The sequence below is a fragment of the Rhinopithecus bieti genome, unplaced genomic scaffold (assembly GCF_001698545.2).
Source record: "Rhinopithecus bieti isolate Rb0 unplaced genomic scaffold, ASM169854v2 scaffold_4658, whole genome shotgun sequence".
In the NCBI taxonomy this organism is placed as follows: Eukaryota; Metazoa; Chordata; class Mammalia; order Primates; family Cercopithecidae; genus Rhinopithecus; species Rhinopithecus bieti.
The window spans coordinates 753,280-773,589 of record NW_016804523.1 but is presented as its reverse complement, the minus strand read 5'-3'; the positions used below and the strand labels follow the sequence as shown (position 1 = coordinate 773,589).

The following is a 20,310-nucleotide window of genomic DNA, read 5'->3' as shown; positions in this document are numbered from 1 at the left end:
AAAAAGTCAACTTTTAAATTCTAAAAAATTTCTAAGTTCTATAAAAACCAACCCTCAGCATAAACATGTTTAGAAAAGCTCCATAGACCAGTGTTATCTAGTAGAAATGCAATGTGAGCCATATATGTTAACTTTAAATTTCCTAGTAGCCACATTGAAATTAAATATCAAGTGAAATTAGTTTTAATAATATGTTTTATTTAACATAAAATATCCAAAATATTTTTATTTCAGCATATGGCACTAGCCACACTTCAAGAACTCAATAGCTCCATGTGGCCAGTGGCTACCATACTGGGTAGCCCAGCCATAGACAGTTACATGAATACAATGACCTCCTTTATAAATATTACAATTTACAGTATCTACAGGTAAATCAATTTTATATTCATATGACAGCCACATATTGAAAGAATAACACAGTGGTTCTCAATGTGCAACCTCTGGACCATCAGCATAATAGGTATCACCACGGGGGATTGGGAGAAATGAAAATTCTTTTGGAATCAGGCTCTCTAGTGGGTGGGTCTAGCAATCTGTGTTTCTGTTATTCTCATGTGTGCCCCAGTTTTCAAATTAGGAATAATAGACCCACATTTTTGTTTCATACAGTGACATTAACTCTGTATTATGACATTGTAAATATACTGTCTTGTCTAAAGCAGAAGCATTTTTGGGGGGTATTTAACCTCATAGTCAGGTTATCATCTCACATCTTCCAAATAGGGCTGCCCATGGCATGACAAATGGTCTACTACTCTCTGAGACAGACGTGTGGGAGGAAGTTTCTTTTTTCTATTTCCTGATGATTCTCAATTGCCACAGGCATCTATTATATTTGCAGAAGCAAAGACTTGGACCCACACAGTAATAATCAAAGCAAGGAAATTGTATTATAGAGAAAAGCAAATAACCACTTTCATCTTATTAGCTCTGTTTGTAGAAAGTGAATATGTAAAGAAGTACTTGAAGAGATTTTTTTTTAAATTTTCATTTTTGTGGATTAGAATATATGATCTGGGAGGATCCATTTTTACTAGATGAATATCTCTGCAGAGGCAGAGAACTTTCTCCAAACTTCTCATTGCTGTATCCCCAGCACATAGAAGAGCCAGACACCTAGTAGGTTTTCAATAAACATTTGTTGAATGAATGAATGGATGGATGGATGCTCAATAAACCTTTTTCCATGTCTTAGATTCTGGCTAAGGAAGATAAGTTAGCTCAGTTGCTAGAAATCCCTTATTATTTTAACACAAAATGACCTGAATCATTCATTTTCTGCTTTTCAAGTAGTATTCCCCCTTTCCCCAAAAGACTTCTTGCCATCTAAACGTTCATTTAGAGAAGGTGCAGATTTTAAGGGAAGTTCTCCTTTGTTAGAGTATAAACTCCATAAGGGTAAATATGTTGTTTAGTTCACTGTTATATCTCTATAATTTAGAACACTGCCTATCATGTAACAGACACTCGATAACTATTTGTTGAAACAATAGATTTTATCCTTATAAAATTTAATCGCAGCCCTTTTGTCTCTCCCCTCTACACACAGCCATGGAAACTCATCCATTTGTGTGTTTCTCCACATTGTTTTACCTGCCCCAAATACCTCCAACTACGCTATTCCCTGTATCTACCGAGCTCCCACCAGTCTTGCAGACCCAGTTAAAGACTTTGGCCCTCTCAGAGAAGCTCCCCAACAACTCAAGGTTGTCTGAATCTTCATTGTCGTGTCTAAATCTCCAAGATTCTACTCCACTTAATCCAACACTTATTAGCTAGCATGATGCCTTTCATTTACTAATTTTGCATCCTTGTATTTCATAAGCTTTCTCTTACCATAAAGACTTGTGGCTTCTTGAAGGCTAGAACCATGGAATACATTTAGTTTGCTCATTAAAAAATCTTCCCCATGCCTTTATTAGTCTGTAGAACATATTAGGCATAATTATGACTTATTTTAAAAAGGAAGCTTTTAGACAATAATTGTTTTCCAAGAACAGTCTCAGTTGACTATTATTAGGCTGACATAATTATTAACAGCTCTCCTTTTTACTCTCACACCAGTCTTGGTTTGGACAATACACATTTTCCCAAGTTATGGCCAGCATTAATATAGTGAAACATTGACCAATGTTTTAATACAATAAAATGTTGACATGAGCTAATTGACATTAGCCCGTGATGTTAGAACTGTTTGACCATATGATAAATTTGACACATACAATGCCTTTTGCTAGATACTATCTTTACTTATTTAGATTTATAAAAGGAAGAAAAAAAATCAGATAGCATTACAAGTAGGAGAGGGCTTGATTAAGCTTACCAGAATCCTCAATATAATGCTTAGAAACCTTTCTGAGAATAAGAGGGAAAAGTGGTATAACCCCTCAACTATATACTCTTTTATTTATTTGAACTTTTAAAGCCTTTTCACACATGATTTCCTTTGATGTTTACAACATTCCTCTTAAGTAGTTCAGGGTGGTAGATACTGGTATTTCTATTTTAGACATAAGGAAAAACAACTCCGTGGAGTTATACTCTTTGGCCAGCCAGAAAGAGAGGACAGAATAAATCCCAGTGCTTTCCATTGTAACTGTATAGCTCCTTTTCTTCCCCTGAATGCATGGTCTTTAACTTCTTTCCCATAACTAATGATACTTACATCCATTTTCCAATAAAAACCAAACATTAATTACAAGAATCAAAAAGCACTTCATCTAAGGAATGTTTGCAGACACGCCATTTGGTTTGCTTTCTAAGCCATGGGGGTAAGAATGATTATAACTCCCATTCACCTCACACTTGACACTTTGTTAGGATGCCTTTGGCTTTGTTTCATACCAAACTTAAGGAACAGACAAAGCATGGATTTCATCTTGCTTCACTCGGAGCTCAGAGAGGTTAAGAAGTGAACTCAAGACTGCATTGCCATCTATAAGTGATGTAGCTAAGCATGACTGAAGACACCTGATTCCCACCTGGGTCAAGTACCTTTGATTTTGACCAGTGAGAATTCCACGGAATAAAATGCCAAATTTCCCATGAAACTTATTGTAATGAGAGATAACTTGATTTTAAAACACAGAGACATAACAACTGGAAGTTAACAAAACCATTTTTTTGAATTTTCCCTATCTTTCCTGCATTATAAATAAGCAAGTGAAGCACTTTATAAATTCTGAGTTATTTCCATGTTTTCCGTTTTGAGTAGTGATGTTTGAATAATGCAGGGATATAGGACACTTTGAATAAGGAATAAATCCTTAAAGAACAGTCACAACACCCTCCTCTGCATCCCCCGTACTACAACCAGATCTCTGGCTGCTGTCTTTCGTGCCCTATCAGCCGCAATAAGCCACCACTATTTACACGTGTGTTTGAAATACACAGTCCTGGTTGTAATATCAGAGGTCTTTCTAGCTTAAGGGCTCAGTGTATGTTTCCCCTTCTTCAGTTACTTCTTTGGTTTTTACTGCAGACTCTCCTCGTCTCACTTTCTGCCCTAGAGAGCAGGTGCCAAATAAAATAGGCTGGGAGCCTCTTTTAGGTACTTTCCAATTGCTTCCTTTCAAGGCTGCACTTACTAGTCCCCGGGGTATGAGAAACAATCTGTATGGAAACGCCAATTCCTAGTAGTAGAGAAATAGCCTTGGGTGTGTATTTTCTTCCCCTCAGTCTATTCCTCTTGAAACTTGAAAAAAAAAAATTAAGCTTGTGAGTGAAAACAGAAGGGTTATTTTGCTTCTTTTTTTTTTTTTTTTCATGTGCAGAGACTAGGATGCTCTGGGGAAGATGTGAAATCAACATATACATAAGTAACACTCCACAAAGAGCCACTCCTTCAAGCTTGGTAGGAATAAAAAAAAACTGTACATCTCTATGATAGATAAAGAAACTTATATTTCACAAGTGGGGAACCTGGAGGACTTGGAAAAAAAGTGAAATATCATGTCACATGGGGAATCAGAGTGCCTTCCCCTCTATATGCATGCATTGTGATGGAGACGTCTCAGTTGGTGAAGGATTGGAAGGGTGGACCTTCAAGCACCCAGTCCCCTCATGCCTATGGTAAACAGGGATACTTGAGAACATCCTTCAAATTACTAAGCAGTTACCCCTGAGCTGCAAAAGGAGACAGCTAACTCAGCATATCAAACTAGTTTTTGAGTTCTAACACCAAAGATTAATTTTGCCCGTTTTTGAGCTCCTTATAAATGGAATCACACATAATACATTTTTGGGGGGTCCAGCCTCTTTTGCTCAATGCAATGTCTGTGATTCATCCATGTTGTTGTGTGTATCAACAGCATGTTCTGCCAGGCACAGTGGCTCACAGCTGTAATCCTAGCACTTTGGGAGGCTGAGATGGGAGGACTGCTTGAGCTCGGGAGTTTGAGACCAGCCTGGACAACATAGTGAGAACTTGTCTCTACAAAAATAAAAGAATTAGCTGGGCGTAGTGGAAAGCACCTGTGGTCCCAGATACTAAGGAGCCTGAGATGAGGGGATTGTTTGAGCCTGGAAGGTTGAGGCTGCAGTGAGCTGTTACTGTGTCACTGCACTCCAGCCTGGGTGACAGAGTGAGACTCTGTCTCAAAACAAAAGTGTGTTATTGTTATTGTACCGCATTCCACTGAATGAATAAACCAAGATTTATTTCTCATTCTTCTGTTGTTGAACTTCTGGCTTCTTTCCAGTTTTGTATTACTTTGAATAGATCCATTACGCACTAGTTTTCCGTGGGCATACACTTGGGGGGCTATTGCTGGATCATAGTATAGGCCAATATGTAGTTTTAGATGATAAAGTATCCACTAGGCTCTTCAGTTATACCAGGGAGAAGAAAATCCCAAGCAATAAAACAAGCAATCAAAAGCAAAAATACCTTAATACAGAAAAGTCATTTTCCTTGATACAAAATAATCCAACTGCCAGTGCAGATAGGATTTGCATTTTGAAACTCATCCATCTCAAGCTACATGCTGCATATCTGAACTTGTCTGCAGGCTAGATTCAGCACATAGAGTGCCCCAAACATGTTTTTTTCCCCCAGAAAATCAGATCATTTGTTGTTTGCCTATTTTTGTTTTTTAATAAACCAATGTTTAAAAATTAGGAGGTTTTTAGGGAATACCATTCAGGACACAGGCAAGGACTTCAGTCTCAAACACCCGCTCAAAAGCAACGGCAACAAAAGCCAAAATTGACAAATGGATCTATTAAACTAAAGAGCTTCTGACAGCAAAAGAAACTACCATCAGTGCAGATGGCGACCAACGCGGTGTCGTTAAGGGAACAGGCAACCTACAGAATGTAGGCAGAAGAAATTTTTGCAATTACTCATCAGCAAAGGGCTATATCCAGAACCTACAAAGAACTCAAACCAAATTTATAAGAAAAACAACACCCATCAAAAAGTGGGCAAAGGATATGAACAGACATTTCTCAAAAGAAGAGACCATTCATAGCCAACAACACAGAAAAAAAAGCTCAGCATCACTTGGCCATCAGAGAAATGCAAATCAAAAACCACAATGAGATACCATCTCACACCAGTTAGAATGGCAACTTCATTCAAAAGTCAGGAAAACAACAGGTGCTGGAGAGGATGTGGAGAAATAGAACCCACTTTTACCACTGTTGGTGGGATTGTAAAACTAGTTCAACCATTATGGAAAACAGTATGGCAATTCCTCAATGGAGATCTAGAACTAGAGACATATGACCCAGCCATCCATTACTGGGTATATACTCAAGGTTATTAAATCATGCTGCTATAAAGATACATGCACACGTACTGTTTACTTGCGGCCACCTATTCACAATAGGCAAAGACTTGGAATCAACCCCAAATGTCCATCAGTGACAGGACTGGATTAAGAAAATGTGGCAACATATATACCCATGGAATACTATGCAGCCATAAAAAAGGATGAAGTTTGTGTCCTTTGTAGGGCACATGGATGCAGCTGTAAATCATCATTCTCAGGCAAACTATCGCAGAACAGAAAACCAAACACCGCATGTTCTCGACTCGATAGGTGGGAACTGAACAATTGAGATCACTTGGACTCGGGGAAGGGAACATCACCACACCCAGCGGCCTATCACGAGGCGAAGGGGTCGCTGATGCTGTGTATAGGGATTGCGCTTTGGAGTCCGATACCTGATGTTAAATGACGAGTTGATGGGTGCTGACGATGTTGATGGCGTGCAGTCACACCAACATGGCACAAGGTACTACATATGCTACAAACCTGGCACGTTATGCACATGTACCCTAGAGCTTAAAGTATAATAAAAAAAAAAAAATTAGGAGGTTTTATATTAGAAAACTCTAGCTTTCAAGCTTCCAGCTTCCTTTAAAAAAACAGAATATCTGGCCCACATTACCATACAGCAATTACAGATTGGAGATAGGTAGGAGTCATTGCATTTACACAGGTCTACATTTCCCTCTTTGCAAACTTCTCACCCCCTGCCTACTTTCCCTTACACTGTGCGGTCTCCATAGGCATGAGAACCCTGCTCCACCCTTTGACCAGTTAATCAAAGTCATTCACATTTCTCTCTGTATATAAAGTATAGAGACTTGGCAGTTCCAAAGATGAAAGTGTTCTAACAGTTAAAAATTTGTCTTTGTGAATGCCAAACTTTGAAATGTGTGAAAATCTTCCTGAAATGTACCACTTACTATCATGTTTCTAAAAAATGACTAAATAAGAGGGACAGCTCAGTACATGTTGAATGTGTGTGTTCCATAAATAAGGAATGTGTGGAGAGGGGACCAGCTGAGCTTGCCTCTGACTAGAGAAACGTCACTCAGGATCTATGCCCACAGGCCCAGTCTTCTGATCAATACCTGTTAACCATGTGAAAAGGACACTGAACAAGGGATAAGAATACCCCTCTGATTCATTCAATTAAAGACTTCCTGGACCAAACTCAATGCCATTATAATTGGTGCACTGGGCAATTGCTTATTGCTCTAAGTCATTTTCAGGCAAGTAGAGAGACAAAGTTATTTCATTTTTGGTAGTATGCAGTCTAGGTAATTTAAAGGATTCCTATGCTAAAATGCAAATATATCCTGGATACATTTATAAAAAGATCAATTTTGATGGCCTGGCATGGTAGCTCATATCTGTAATCCCAACACTTTGGGGGGCTGAGGCAGGACGATCACTTAAGTCAAGGAGTTCCAGAGCAGCCAGTGCAACATAGCAAGACCTCATCTTTACTAAAAATATAAAAAAATTAGTCAGGTGTGGTGACCTGTACCTGTAGTCACAGATACTTGGGAAGTTGAGATAGGAGGACTGCTTGAGCCCAGGAGCTTGAGGCTGCTGTAAGCTATGATTGTATCACTGCACTCCAGCCTGAACAACAGAGAGAGACCCTGTCTCAAAAAAAATTTTAAAGAAGTAATACATTACGCTAGGCTCAGTAGTTAGTAAATGAAATATTTGAGCTTCCCTCCACCTTTGCTCACAAAAATAAATGTTAGAGAAATAATACCAGAGAAACGATTTAGGAATTAAACTAAAGAAAATGACTGGATAGCTCTAAAGGAATATGACGATAACAACACTGCTGTAAAGACAAAGCCTAGGCCCTGGGCAATGGGAGGCAGAGCAGCCAAGCCTGAGAGTCAGCCCCTCCCTAGCGTGGAATCCCAGAAGACAGCCAATATTCCTGACTCCTAGAGAACACAAAGCAATACTCTCCATGGGGAAACATGGAGAGTATTGGTCACCCAGAGCCCCAGGTGACCAAATAACAATCAACCGACTGTACATCATGTATTAGAATTCGCAGGTAGATATGCAATAACGATGTGTAAAATGTACAAAAAATTAAAAATGGAATAAACATGAAACATGAACATGAGCTGACTGTCACGGTTCCTTTGCCATCTCTGAACCAACTTAGATGTGGAAACCTGGAAAGGGTCTATGAAATTCCATGGTTTATAACCCTTCAGTTGTTCTCCCGTTATCCAAACTGCAGATCTATTAGCTGCCCAATTATTTTCTCCCAAAGATTTCCAGGATCTCTTAGCCACTGTTAGATTCCTGTGGCTCAAGGCACTCTGACTGCTACTTCAATTTTGCTACACATTATAAGTAGTTAAGGCCACCTTAACTCTAACAGTAAACACTGCTACTTAGCCTCTGTTGTTCTGGGCCCCATCATCCAAGCAATATTAGGAAGATCAACTCCTGGACAGCTTCTTCAAATGTCAACCCCAGCCCATAGACGGCAGCCTTTTCAGACCAGCTTCTCAAATGTGTCAGCACTCCGCTTCAGGATCCCTTACTGTCTTTGTGAAGGGAGTGTCCTCTGGGTCTTCTTCGTTAGAAATAGTGAAGTGATAGGTTTGAAGATTGTACCTAAAACCTTTTTAACATGCATTCTAACATCCGTCCTTTCTGAGCTATCGGACCCTTTATTGAGACTGTTAAAGAACTTGTGGCATTTCCTCATTTGCCATAGGCCATCAGAGCATACAGGATTTGAAGAACCATCCCAGAAAACTATCGGGATCAGCTCCAAGTGTCCTTGACAAACAACTGAATCTTGACTTATGAGTGAGTGCCTCTATATCAATGAATACCCCTGATTTAGCATTATACTGTATGATAAATGCACCTGACCACAGTTACTTAAGCATATCCTAAGAGTGACCCTGTATGGTGCACCTGAATGCAGTTGGGAATTCTGAGCTAGGGAATCCAGGAGTGGCCAACCCAGAGAGCTATTCCTTCTCTATGAGGAACATCTGGGCCCCATCCTGTCCTGTGGAATGTGGGCTGTACAGGGGTTTGAGGCCCTGTGTATGGGGTTAAAAGGTTTCCAGGTGGAGGTTATTAGGGGAGGGGGCTAAGTGAACATGCTATATAAACTGCATGCTTTTTGCAAGTGGTTGTGGTTCTCCTGTCTAGCTCACCACCACAGGACTCTCTCCCCTGTATGTAAGCCCTTCATGAGACCCCATGTCTTGTTTACTGGCTCTGGGTCTCTTCTTCTGCCTCTTGAACCTGGTGCCATCCCCACTGAAGTCAATGGGAGTTCAGCACAACATATATCCTCCTCTCCACTCTAATACACTCAAGGTCCACTCCCGGGTGGGTTTCAAGGTACTTCAATTGTTCAGTGGGTAGGCTATTTCGCCCTGGAGATGGCTGGTACTTCTCCGCTGAGTCTACACTCTAGTTATCAGCATGGAGACAATGAGCAGTGGCAGAGAAAGATCTTAAGGCATGCAAGAATGATTTCATAAGGCACCTGCTTCAGGTGAGATTCCTACACAACTGTTGGGCAAGGAAAGCTGTTTTTCTCTGTCAGAAAAAGAAGATGACTCCTGTCTTCCAGGGTGGTTTAAGGGAACTTAGGGGTTTAAGGCCCTCAATCTCATCCATCCAAATGAACTCATCCCACGTCTCCTTATTCCGATCATGGCCCTGAGTTTGAAATAGGAGATTTTACAAAGCTGTGTATCCTGTCTCCTTGGCAGCCCTACCAGCCTTATAGTCAGATCCTGGGCCTGGGTTACATCACAGTCTGCCCTGCAGTGACCAGAGATTAGTCTCCTTTAAAGTAGCCATAGATGCCCTCTGGCTTTCAGAGCATGCCTTAAGTAGGCAATGAACCATCCTCAGCGTAACATTTTCTTTCCGCAGGTCAAAAGTAGCCATCTACTTCACAATCTGCATAATTATCAGTGCTTTAATAGCCACTGTGTGTTGCAGCTACTAGATCTCCTAACAACTGACCTTCCACTTAAGCCATATCCCAATTTACTACAGATGAGAGTTTAAGTAATTGCAATGCTGCTGCCTGCTAGGGTTTATTTTCATCCCAATTTACCACTAAATATATGATCCCCATTGCTTTCAGACACGTCAGTAATCAAATTCCAAAATCCTATCGGTAGGGTATCTTGTCTGTAATTACTTGTTTTAGTTCAGTTTCCCTAGGACACTGAACCTGAGACATGCATTAAGTGCTGAGGTTTTAATTGGAATATGCAATCCAAAGGTGGGAAAGAGAAGAGATAGTAAATGAAGCAGGGAAGGGTGAGCAGCAAGACAAAGTGAGATGTTACTGCTGTGACCACTGCATTACCATGAAGAAATAGAGCCAGTGGTTCAGCGATGCATCTGCTATGTGACATGCGACACTTCTAAACATGCTGGACAGAGACATGCTGTACAGGCCTTGAGAGATAGTTCATCAGAGAGAGAAATGGAAACGGAATTTACCTGCCTGGCTACCTTCTCTTTCCTGCAGGAGCAAGATGCTCTCAACCAGGTACAATCTTGCCCCTAGGGAAACATTTGGCAAGAGGTAGTTTTATGTCTAGAGGCATTTTTTATTTTCACTACTTGGGGGTGCTATTGGCACCTAGTGGGTAAAGGTCAAGGGTGCTGCTAAATGTGCTGCAAGGCACAGGACAGTATCCCATGAGAATTACGCAGTCCAAAATGCCATCACTGCTGCCGTTGAGAGACCCTAATCCAAGTGCTGGAAAAATCAAGAAAATCTGAAGAGATAAATTAGATGTGTCTAATTAAAAAAAAAAAAAAAAAAAAAAAAAAAACAAGAAAAGATGAAAGATATGGAAGGCATTTCACAGAAGAGAACACACACAGGGAAAACTAAACACGAAAAGATGCTGAACCTCATTAGTCACCAGGGAAAATCAAATCACAGCAAGATTCCATTTCACACTCAATTGATTGGCAAAAATTAAGATATCAAGAACACCAGGCATGAAGAGAATGGTATTCAAAGGGAGTAGTCATATACCACTTGTTGGGAGTGTAAATTGCTACCAATTCTGTGGGAAAGAGTTTAATATGTATTATGTTGTAAAATTGATCATATGTGTGTTTAAGGTGACCACTTACATCATTTTGATCGAGACTGTCCTGGTTTTAGCACAGAAAATCTTACATCCTGGAAAACTCCTCAGTTCCAGGCAAACCGAGATGGTTGGTTACCTATACATCTTATCTCCTAGGAATCCACTTCTACATATACTTCCCTGAAACACTCTTGCACAGGCACCAGGAGAGATACAAAAATGATCATAGTACCATTTTTCATAATAGCAGATAATGGAAACAACAGAAATATCAATCTATAAAAGAACAGAAAAATAGACTGTGATATATTAACACAATGTAGTATTACTTAGCCGTGAAAATGAACTACGAAATTTCTGTTCTGCCTCTGAGGAGCTTGAGATGCTAATGTTAGCCTGTTATGCTTCACAGTAAAATCTGCTGCACCTGGTGACTTGGGCGAGCTCCACACTTGCAACACAGACCCAGGAGTACAATGAAAGTGGCTTTGGAAAACTGTAGAATAGAGCTGCTATTCAATTTACACAACTCAGTCTCAGAGTGGAGAAATCCATGAATTGAAAATTACCATCTCACACACATACCCCAGTGGAAACACACACATGCACAAATCTCTATGTAAATATATCTCTGACATCAACAGTCTTCACAGAGACTTGGCCTTATGAGAATCTAGAGCCTTGGAATTTGCTTGTGACCATAAGCCAAACTCTTCATTAGTTTTCACAAAAACCTACTCATTATGCTTAACATGCTTATAAAAGTTGTCCCATAGAAAGAGTTTCTATCATGCAATCTGCATCATCACAATAGCTCCGTGAAGCCTCGAACACAGTCAAATGCTGAAAAGTTATTTCCTTCAGGCCTGCTTTCAACCACCTTGTTTTCTTCAATCACTTATAAAGGTATTTCCTCCCTCCTCTTTTCTTGTTGAAATAAATACACATTCTACAAACCCCTTTTTTTTGAGACAGGGTGTGTTGCTCTGTCTCACAGGCTGGAGTGCACTGGTACAATCTTGGCTCACTGAAACCTCTGCCTCCCAGGCTCAAGTGATCCTCCCACCTCAACCTCCCCAGTATCTGGAACCACAGGTGCACGCCACCCTGCCCGACTAATTTTTTTTTTTTTTTTTAGATGGGGTTTCACCATGTTGTCCAGGCTGATCTTGAACTCCTGAGCTCAAGCCATCCACCTGCCTCAGCCTCCCAAAGTGCTGGGATTACAGGTGTGAGCCACCAAGCCCAACTTACAAATTTTTTTCTAAGATAGAATCTTAACAATTTTGGTAACCCTACTACCACAACAGTCTGTCCAATCAACCATTCATTCATCCATCGACCTAACTTTGTTCATCTTCCCATTTGCCTATCACTTTTTCATAAACATATTATTCTGTCTGCAAGTTAACTTTTATTTTCCTGAATTCTGGTACATTTTACAGATTTCTTGTCTTTAATTCTCCTCTCTCTCCCTCACCATTAGATGCCTTAATTCCCAAGTAACCTGACAGCATTATGGAACACTATATTCCTGTGTCTTTAAATACAAACTATCCTGCTTTCTTTTATTTTCTTTCCTTTTATTTTCTTTTATTTTCTCTTTTCTTTTGAGAAAGGGTCTTGCTCTGTTGTCTAGGCTGGAGTGCAGTGGTACGATCACAGCTTACTTCCTAGGCCCAAGTGATCCTCCCACCTCAGCCTCCCACCTCTCTGCTGGGATCACAGGCAGTGCCACAATGCTCAGCTAATTTACTTTATTTTTTTTGTAGAGATAGGGTCTATATTGCCCATGCTGGTCTCAAACTCCTGGGCTCAAGTGATTCTTCTACCTCAGCCTCTTAAAGTGCTGGGATTATAGGCATGAGCCATGATGCCCAGCCCCTTCTTGCTTTAAATTCTCTTCCTATCTTATTTGGCTAGGGAATGTCTACTTACTCTGTAATCTTTTATCCAGATGTTTTCTTCCCAGTAGACTGTTTGCAATCTAGTTCTTCCCCTTCCTTTACCAATGTCCTTTTGCAATGTGACTTTGAACCTCTAACCAGGAGGTAGAATCTATTTCCACATCCCTTAAATCTGAGCTGGCCTGTGAATTTCTTTGGTCTATATGTGGTAGAAGTGATTGTTCTGAGGCCAGGCCTTGAGCAGCCTTGCACACTTATACTTATTCTCTTGAATGAGTGATCCACATGGCTCAGTTGCCATTGAATGAGTCTTGGTTAGCCTGCTGGAGAAGTGAGTTTCCCTAGCCACATCCAGTCAATCACCAGACATGGCAGTGAAGCATCTGAGACTATTCAGCCCCAGCCAACTTGTCAGCAGACTACAGAGCAAATCTAGCTAAGATCAGCCAAGCTTAGTCCAAGTCAGTAGAAGTTCCCAGCTCACCCACAGGCTCATGATCAATAACACATGCTTATTATTTTAAGTCAGTGAGTTATAGGGCTATTTGTTAAACAGCAACAAGTGATACTCTCTTTCCTGATCATGTTCAATAGCTACAACATACTTCTAGTACAGCCCTTATAATACTAGAGTTTTTTTTTTTTTTTGTCTTTCTCTTCCATAAACACAGAACTCCTTGGGAACAAGGACAATTTTTGTTTTGTATCTCAGAATCTAAATAGTGCCTGCTGACTTTTTCATAGATGAGTGTCAGAAAAAATCAATGATTAATTAGTTAATTAAGGATTATAATGTTGCCTAAGCCAAGGGACTCTTTAGGAGGCAGACAAACCCAGGTTTGAATCCCAACTGTATTTCCTATGTTACTTCAGACAATTTGGTTAACCTTGATAAGCCTTGTGTGGTCATCTCTAAATTAAAGACTGGAATAATATACATCCTGCAAGACTGTGATATTATATAGATATATAATCATGCATAAATATCTCCACCTGACACAGAGTGGATATCCAACAGATAAGAATTAAATGATAAAATACATGTAAAGCATTTAATATAGGACTTGGCTTCTAGTTGCTCAATAAATGATAGCTCTATTCATATGATCATGATCATCACCATCATCTTTGTTGTCACTTCTTCTAGCAGAAACTGTAGGTGCTCTGTCCTCATCCCATTGGCAGTTATTATTGTTGTGCAAGTTGACTTGATGGTGACTTTCAATAGTAAACATCTGGGACTCTGCCTGAGGGCTTCCTCTGGCTGCTAGAGTTTTCTTGGTCTACACGTATGGTAAGTTACAAATACCAGGGAGTTAACACTCCATACTCCACCTAAGGGAGCAGCCCTTAGTCGAGATAGATGGGAGAAGATAGCTAAATACCCTAATTTCCATGCCCTTGGTTGGGATAAATCCAAGTTATGTTCTGTGCTGTATCCCAAAGTTATCTAATGTGATTATACCCCTCTTGATCACAGAAATGATAAGGCACCTTTTTTGTTTTCCTTCTTTCCTCTGTCTCACATCTGCACTACCCTACAAATGTGTGCTGGCATCACCTCTGATTAAACACCACTCCATTTTTTTTGTTTCACTCTCCGCTTCTGGACAAATCAACCTAAGGCACCATTACTCTTTCTAGTTTATGTTAGTCTTGTTGCTTCAGAATCCAATCATTTCTTAAGGAACTTTGACTTCCATTTGAAAGGCCTAGCTTCTTAATGATCTCTCCAGCTAATCAAAGAATTTTATCTAGTCCAGTGGATGACAAGACTAATCACAGAATGGGGTATGTCATATTTAGGCCTTCTGTTTTCATCCTGGCTCAATTCTCTAAGTATATGAGAAGAGGGTTAACTGTGCACTGTGGGTAGCTCTTTGCATATCTTGATGGGCACCTGGAAACATGGTATTGATTTTGGCCAAGTCAGAGGTGAAATGTACTAGCTAGTGATGTATAAGGTGCTGTGAAAAGTCTAAAACCCCACCAGCATCCTGTACCAGTTTGTCTATGCTGTTTATCAAAACTGTACTGATTGATGGTTTGCACCTGTTTACTTGTTAACAAAACTTGCTTTTAGCTACCTGAGCTGTGTGGTACAAAATACCCCTCAGTAAGCTTGAGCCTTGGCTCTCCTGTGAACTTGTAGAGTCTCATGAGACTTTTAAATTATCCAGCACTGTATAATTGCTGCATTGGGGTTGTTTTCTAATGATCAAAAGCTTTATGGAAGGATCTGGGGTGGAGGAAGGAAGAATTCCTGCACCGTACAAGTTTAGAACCATTTCAGACAGTTACGAATATTGGAAAGCAAGCTGCACTTTGCTGAGATCTTAAAATACTGTTCAGTTGAGCTATCAAGAATAACTCTTCTGAGCACAGACTTTAGGGTTGTCCACCCTCCAACAGTAGCTGTTGGCTTCTTGCAAATTTGGACCTACAAGGTCATCGCATACATTTCTTTTCCTCCCTTCCCTCCCCTATGGACATTGCACAATGGTTACATAATCCAAGATGTGAAACCCTCACTGCACAGAGGATACGTTTCTCTGGTAACCATTGCTTAAATCCATATATTCTCATCTTTTTAAAGCACCAATTTGAAGTTGGATTTTAATTTTCCCTTCAACATTCCATCTATGAATAACCCAGTATGAAAGTTTTAGTCTTGAAGTTATGCTTGACTGACCTAAGCCACTAGTCCTCAAAAAACTCTTGTTTCTCATCTAGAAGGACACCCTTCCCACAGGCTGCCTCTCAGTGTCTTGAGCAACAATGTTCTTAGAAGTCAGGAGCCATGTAGGAAGCAGGAGAAGAGCTACAAACATATCTGGAATGCTCAAGTCTCTGAGTGTTACAAGATAACCCGCCTAGAATATGAGATTTCAGGGCAGAATTTTCTTTATTTTCACAATTTGGCATCAACACCCTCTAAGTTTCAGAAGCAGACCACAGACATATACATCATAAACAGTTCTTTGAAATAGTGGAATAAATTACAATCTGACTATTGTGTATTAAAACACAAATAGACAGCATACCCTGCATATGGAAATTAGAATTATATTTGGAGATTTACAAGGAGCTTGGGTGGTCATCTATGCCCAAATATCTTTCAAATTCATCCATCTCCAATGTCACATCCCTAAGCCAAGTCAGCAGTATCTTTTATGTGGGTAAGAGCACCCTGTTTTCAGCTCCTGCAACCCCATTAATACTAGTTGGCTATAATAAAGAAGAATGGCCTTAAAAAATATAAATTCTTTCATTCACCTGCTAATGACTGTCCAATAACTTCCATCTTTATTAAAATAAAATGAAGACACTTTCCCACATCTAAACAACTCTCCAGCTTCATCTCCTACATCCTGCTTCTCCAAAGCCCCTCTCTTAAAGTGATATTGGCCTGGTTTCCAAACCTTGAATATGTCCACATGGATCCTGGTTCGTGACACATGGAAGGTATGATCTTCAAACCCTACTCAGCTGGATTTTTTCTATCACTCAGTTCTCAGCTCAAATTCTCTAAGTGTTCTGCTCTGACACTCAAACTAAAGTAGTCCCTCATCCCTTATCTCATTAACCTGCTTATCGTGTTCATAAACATTATCAATGGTTGTCAGTTTCCTTTTCATTTATTTACTTACCCTTTCCACTGGAATGTCAGCTTCTGCAAGGTCATAAGCTTGCCTTTTTAGTTTCCAGTGCCTACAATAGTTTGCAGGCCTATAGCAGTAACCCAGAGAATATTGTTGAATCAATACATGCATGTTTCTGTATTTTTAGTACTGTTTAATTTAAAATACATTTTAAAAGGACAAAACCATAAGGTAATTTATTCCCCTACCTTTATATGATGGCTGTGGATGAATTAAAGACTCCAGAGGAGTGGGGCTATTTCTATTCTGCAGCTTTTCGTTGGTGCTTGTCAGTCTTCTTCATTTTTTCTCAGTGTTCATTTTGGCAAGAGGTGGAAGCATTTCACCACAATGTATTTCTGTAACAATATAGTATCAAAATGACTCAGAACCCCACTAACATTATGCTGTGCTTAAAAATAAACAAAACATATAGCCACATTTACTTTACATTCTCCCACATGCAGTGCATTCTTTTTTACTGTTTCTGTCATTTTCTCAGGCATGCAGCTACGGATCTGTATATTATTACCTGGACACCTCAGGGAGGATTAGACTCCTCTTAGTATCTTGGCTGCATCTGTACCACAGCATTTTCTAGACTATGAATAATTATTCTATCACAAATCCATCTCTCCAATAGATGGTGAACCTTGTTTGCTCCCTGAATCTCTGGGGCCTAGCCCACTAACTGGTAATCATACATTTTCAATACAGTCAGTTCTTGATATTTGCAGTAGTTATGATTATGAAGTCACCACAAACACTAAGTTAGCAAATACTGACGCATTGTTCCTAGGAGAAATAGAGGGTTAGGTTTCTGCAAGTCTCTGGCTCCAATATTTTTGTCAAATAATCAATACATAACTCTATTTTATGTGTGTCAGTGTGTATACATATTGTTGATTTATTAAGATGGAACTCACAATCAACAGCACTGAAGCTCATGCCTCAACAAAGATTTTCTAACACATGTGTTTTCTCCATAAGGCACGTGACAGCCTATTGTGCTTAGGAACATGAGACAGCATGTCAGCCCCACACTATGGTTCCATTTCAAACCATGGAATCACCAACATTAAGCACAAAAATGTAAAAGCTATGAGAAGGTGAATCTGTAAATATGAAATCACAAATAATGAGAATCAACTATATACAGATTGGCTGAATCACAGTTATATGAGGATTATGCAAATTCCCAACCTTGTTTACGGTTCAGCATACCCCTGCCATTTAAATGAGTAAATAATAAATATTATAGTTAGGGTAGAAAGGGACTACATACAGATTTTATATTCTTCATGAAAGACCCAGGAACTGAAAGTAAATCTTATTTCTTATATTCTCTGCTGTCCTATTAAAAACACAAATTCCAGCAATCCTATCAAAATATTAATAACATTATTTGCAGAAATAGAAAAAGGAATCCTAAAATTCATGCAGAAACACAAAAGACTCCAAATAACTAAAGCAATCCTGAGCATAAAGAATGAAACTGGAGGCATTCAAGTACTTGATTTCAGATTATACTACAAAGTTACAGTAACCAAACCAACATGGTTCTGGCATGAAAACAGACATGTCAATGAATAGAACAGAATAAAAGTCACGGAAATAAATCCAAACACTTACAGGCAACTAATTTTGACAAAGGCTCCACGAACATATATTGGGGAAAGGACAGTCTCTTTAATAAACGATGCTAGGAAAACTGGATATACATATACAGAAACACGAAACTAGACCCTTCTCTCTCACTATATGCAAAAATCAACTTAAAATTGATTAAAGACTTATATGTAAAACCTAAACTATGAAACTACTAGAAGAAAACATTGAAGAAACATTACAAGACATTGGTCTAAGCAAAGATTTTTGGGGTAAGACCTCAAAAGAACAGGCAACAAAAACAAAAGTAGACAAATGGGATTACATCAAGCTAAAAAACTTCTGAACAGCAAAGGAAACAATTGACAAAGTGAAGAGGCAGTCTACAATATGGGAGAAAATATTTGCAAACCATCCAAATAATAATAATCCAATTAAAAATGGACAAAAGACCCAAATAGACATTTCTCAAAAGAAGACATACGAATGTCCAACAGGTGTTTGAAAAAATGCTCAACATCACTAATCATCAGGGAAATGCAAATCAAAACCACAATGAGATATTATCTCAATCCAGTTAGAATGGCTATTATCAAAAAGAAAAAAAAAGTAACAAATGCTGGCAAGGATGCGGAGAGAGGAAAATACTTGTATGCTGTTGGTGGGAATGTAAAGTAATATAGCTATTATGGAAAACGGCATGTAGGTTTCTCAAAAAATGAAAAATAGAACTACCATACAATCCAGCAATCTCACTGCTGAGTATATATCAAAAGAAAGGAAATCAATGTATTGAATAGATATCTCCACATCCATGTTTATTTCAGTGCTATTCATAATAGCCAAGATATGGAATGAACCTAAGTTTCCATCACTGAAAGAATGGATAAAGAAAATATGGTGTATGTATACATTTAAATACTATTCAACCATAAAAAGAAATTAATTTCTGTCATTGGCAGCAATATGGATGGAACTGCAGGTTATTACATTAAGTGAAACAAGCCAGGCAAAGAAAATGTTCTCACTCACACATGGGAGCTACAAAAATGTAGACCTCATGGAGGTAGATGGTAGAATTATGATTTCCAGAGACTGGAAAGGAAAGTAGGGAGCAAGAGAAATGAGAAGACGTTGATTAATGAGTATAAAAATACAGTTAGATAGAAGGGATAAGTTCTAATATTTGGTAGTGCCGTAGGAAAATTACAGTTAACAGTAATTTACTGTATATTTCAAAATAACTAGAAGAGAATTGTAATGTTCCCAATACAAAGAAAAGATAAACGTTTGAGGTGATGGACATCTCAATTACCTTGACTTTATTTTCACATTGTATACACATATCAAAACATCACAAATATCCCCAAAATATGTACAATTATGACATATCTATAAAAAAATGAAATTCCAGAGCCCAGGTATTTTTTTCTGCATGATATTAATTATTGCTCCTCCAATTTTCAGATAAGTTCAAAGAAAATTTCCCTGAAAATAATTATAGGTTAATAGTTCGCCTTGTCTGTTATAGGTCAACCTAAATTCCTAGAAAATTGCTGCATTTTTCTCTTTGGATAAGAATAAGAAATACCAGCTTTTATTTCATTATATACACCAGTTAACTGCAAGTACAGAAGATCCATACTTAGTTCCTTGTATTTTCTGTAAAAATGCAAGTACCCTGTGAGAGGTACAATGGAGGGATCACACGTTACATGTCTATTTTCCAGTGCATTTGAAAAATGTTTATGGCCCCCTTAGAAATATTTTCCAATTTAGTTTACTTCTCAATATTTTAAAATAATTACCTTTAATATTGAGTTACTTGTACTTCATAGAAAGTAATTTGTTGCTAAAATTATCTTCTCAAAAGCATGTTCTGTGTATTAAACTATTATTGCTAGGATCTGTAGGACTTAGTAAAAAGCAATGCCTTACACAGGCAACAAGAAATTCTAGAAGGATAGTTCAGACAGCTGCTTATAAATTAGTTCAAAATAGGCTAAAATACAAGTAGACGTAATTTCTTTTCTGTATCTTTCGATACCCCATTCAAATAGTTTAGAGTATCAGCAAACAAGTCACCTTGTCAAGGAATGCAATTTTAAAATTGATATAATCATGTGGGTCTACTGCATAATAATAAGATAATTCAATATATTTGACAGAAGTAATACTTTGATCCAGAAAAATAAAACTAAATGCATTTTGTAAATTTTGTATTTTGTTAGCATCATTATATTACATTTTCTTTCTTTCTTTTTTTTTTTTTTTTTTT

At 38.7% G+C, this 20,310-nt stretch overlaps 1 protein-coding gene across 1 annotated transcript in view; it reads right to left on the bottom strand.

The window, feature by feature from the left end:
* The window catches only part of PAK5 (p21 (RAC1) activated kinase 5), a 312,766-nt gene that overhangs the window by 159,468 nt on the left and 132,988 nt on the right, over positions 1-20,310 (bottom strand). Inside the window, exon 2 of the mRNA XM_017868889.1 lies at positions 16,634-16,783. The gene's annotated coding sequence lies outside the window, so the exon portion shown is untranslated. The remainder of the gene's footprint in view (positions 1-16,633; positions 16,784-20,310) is intronic.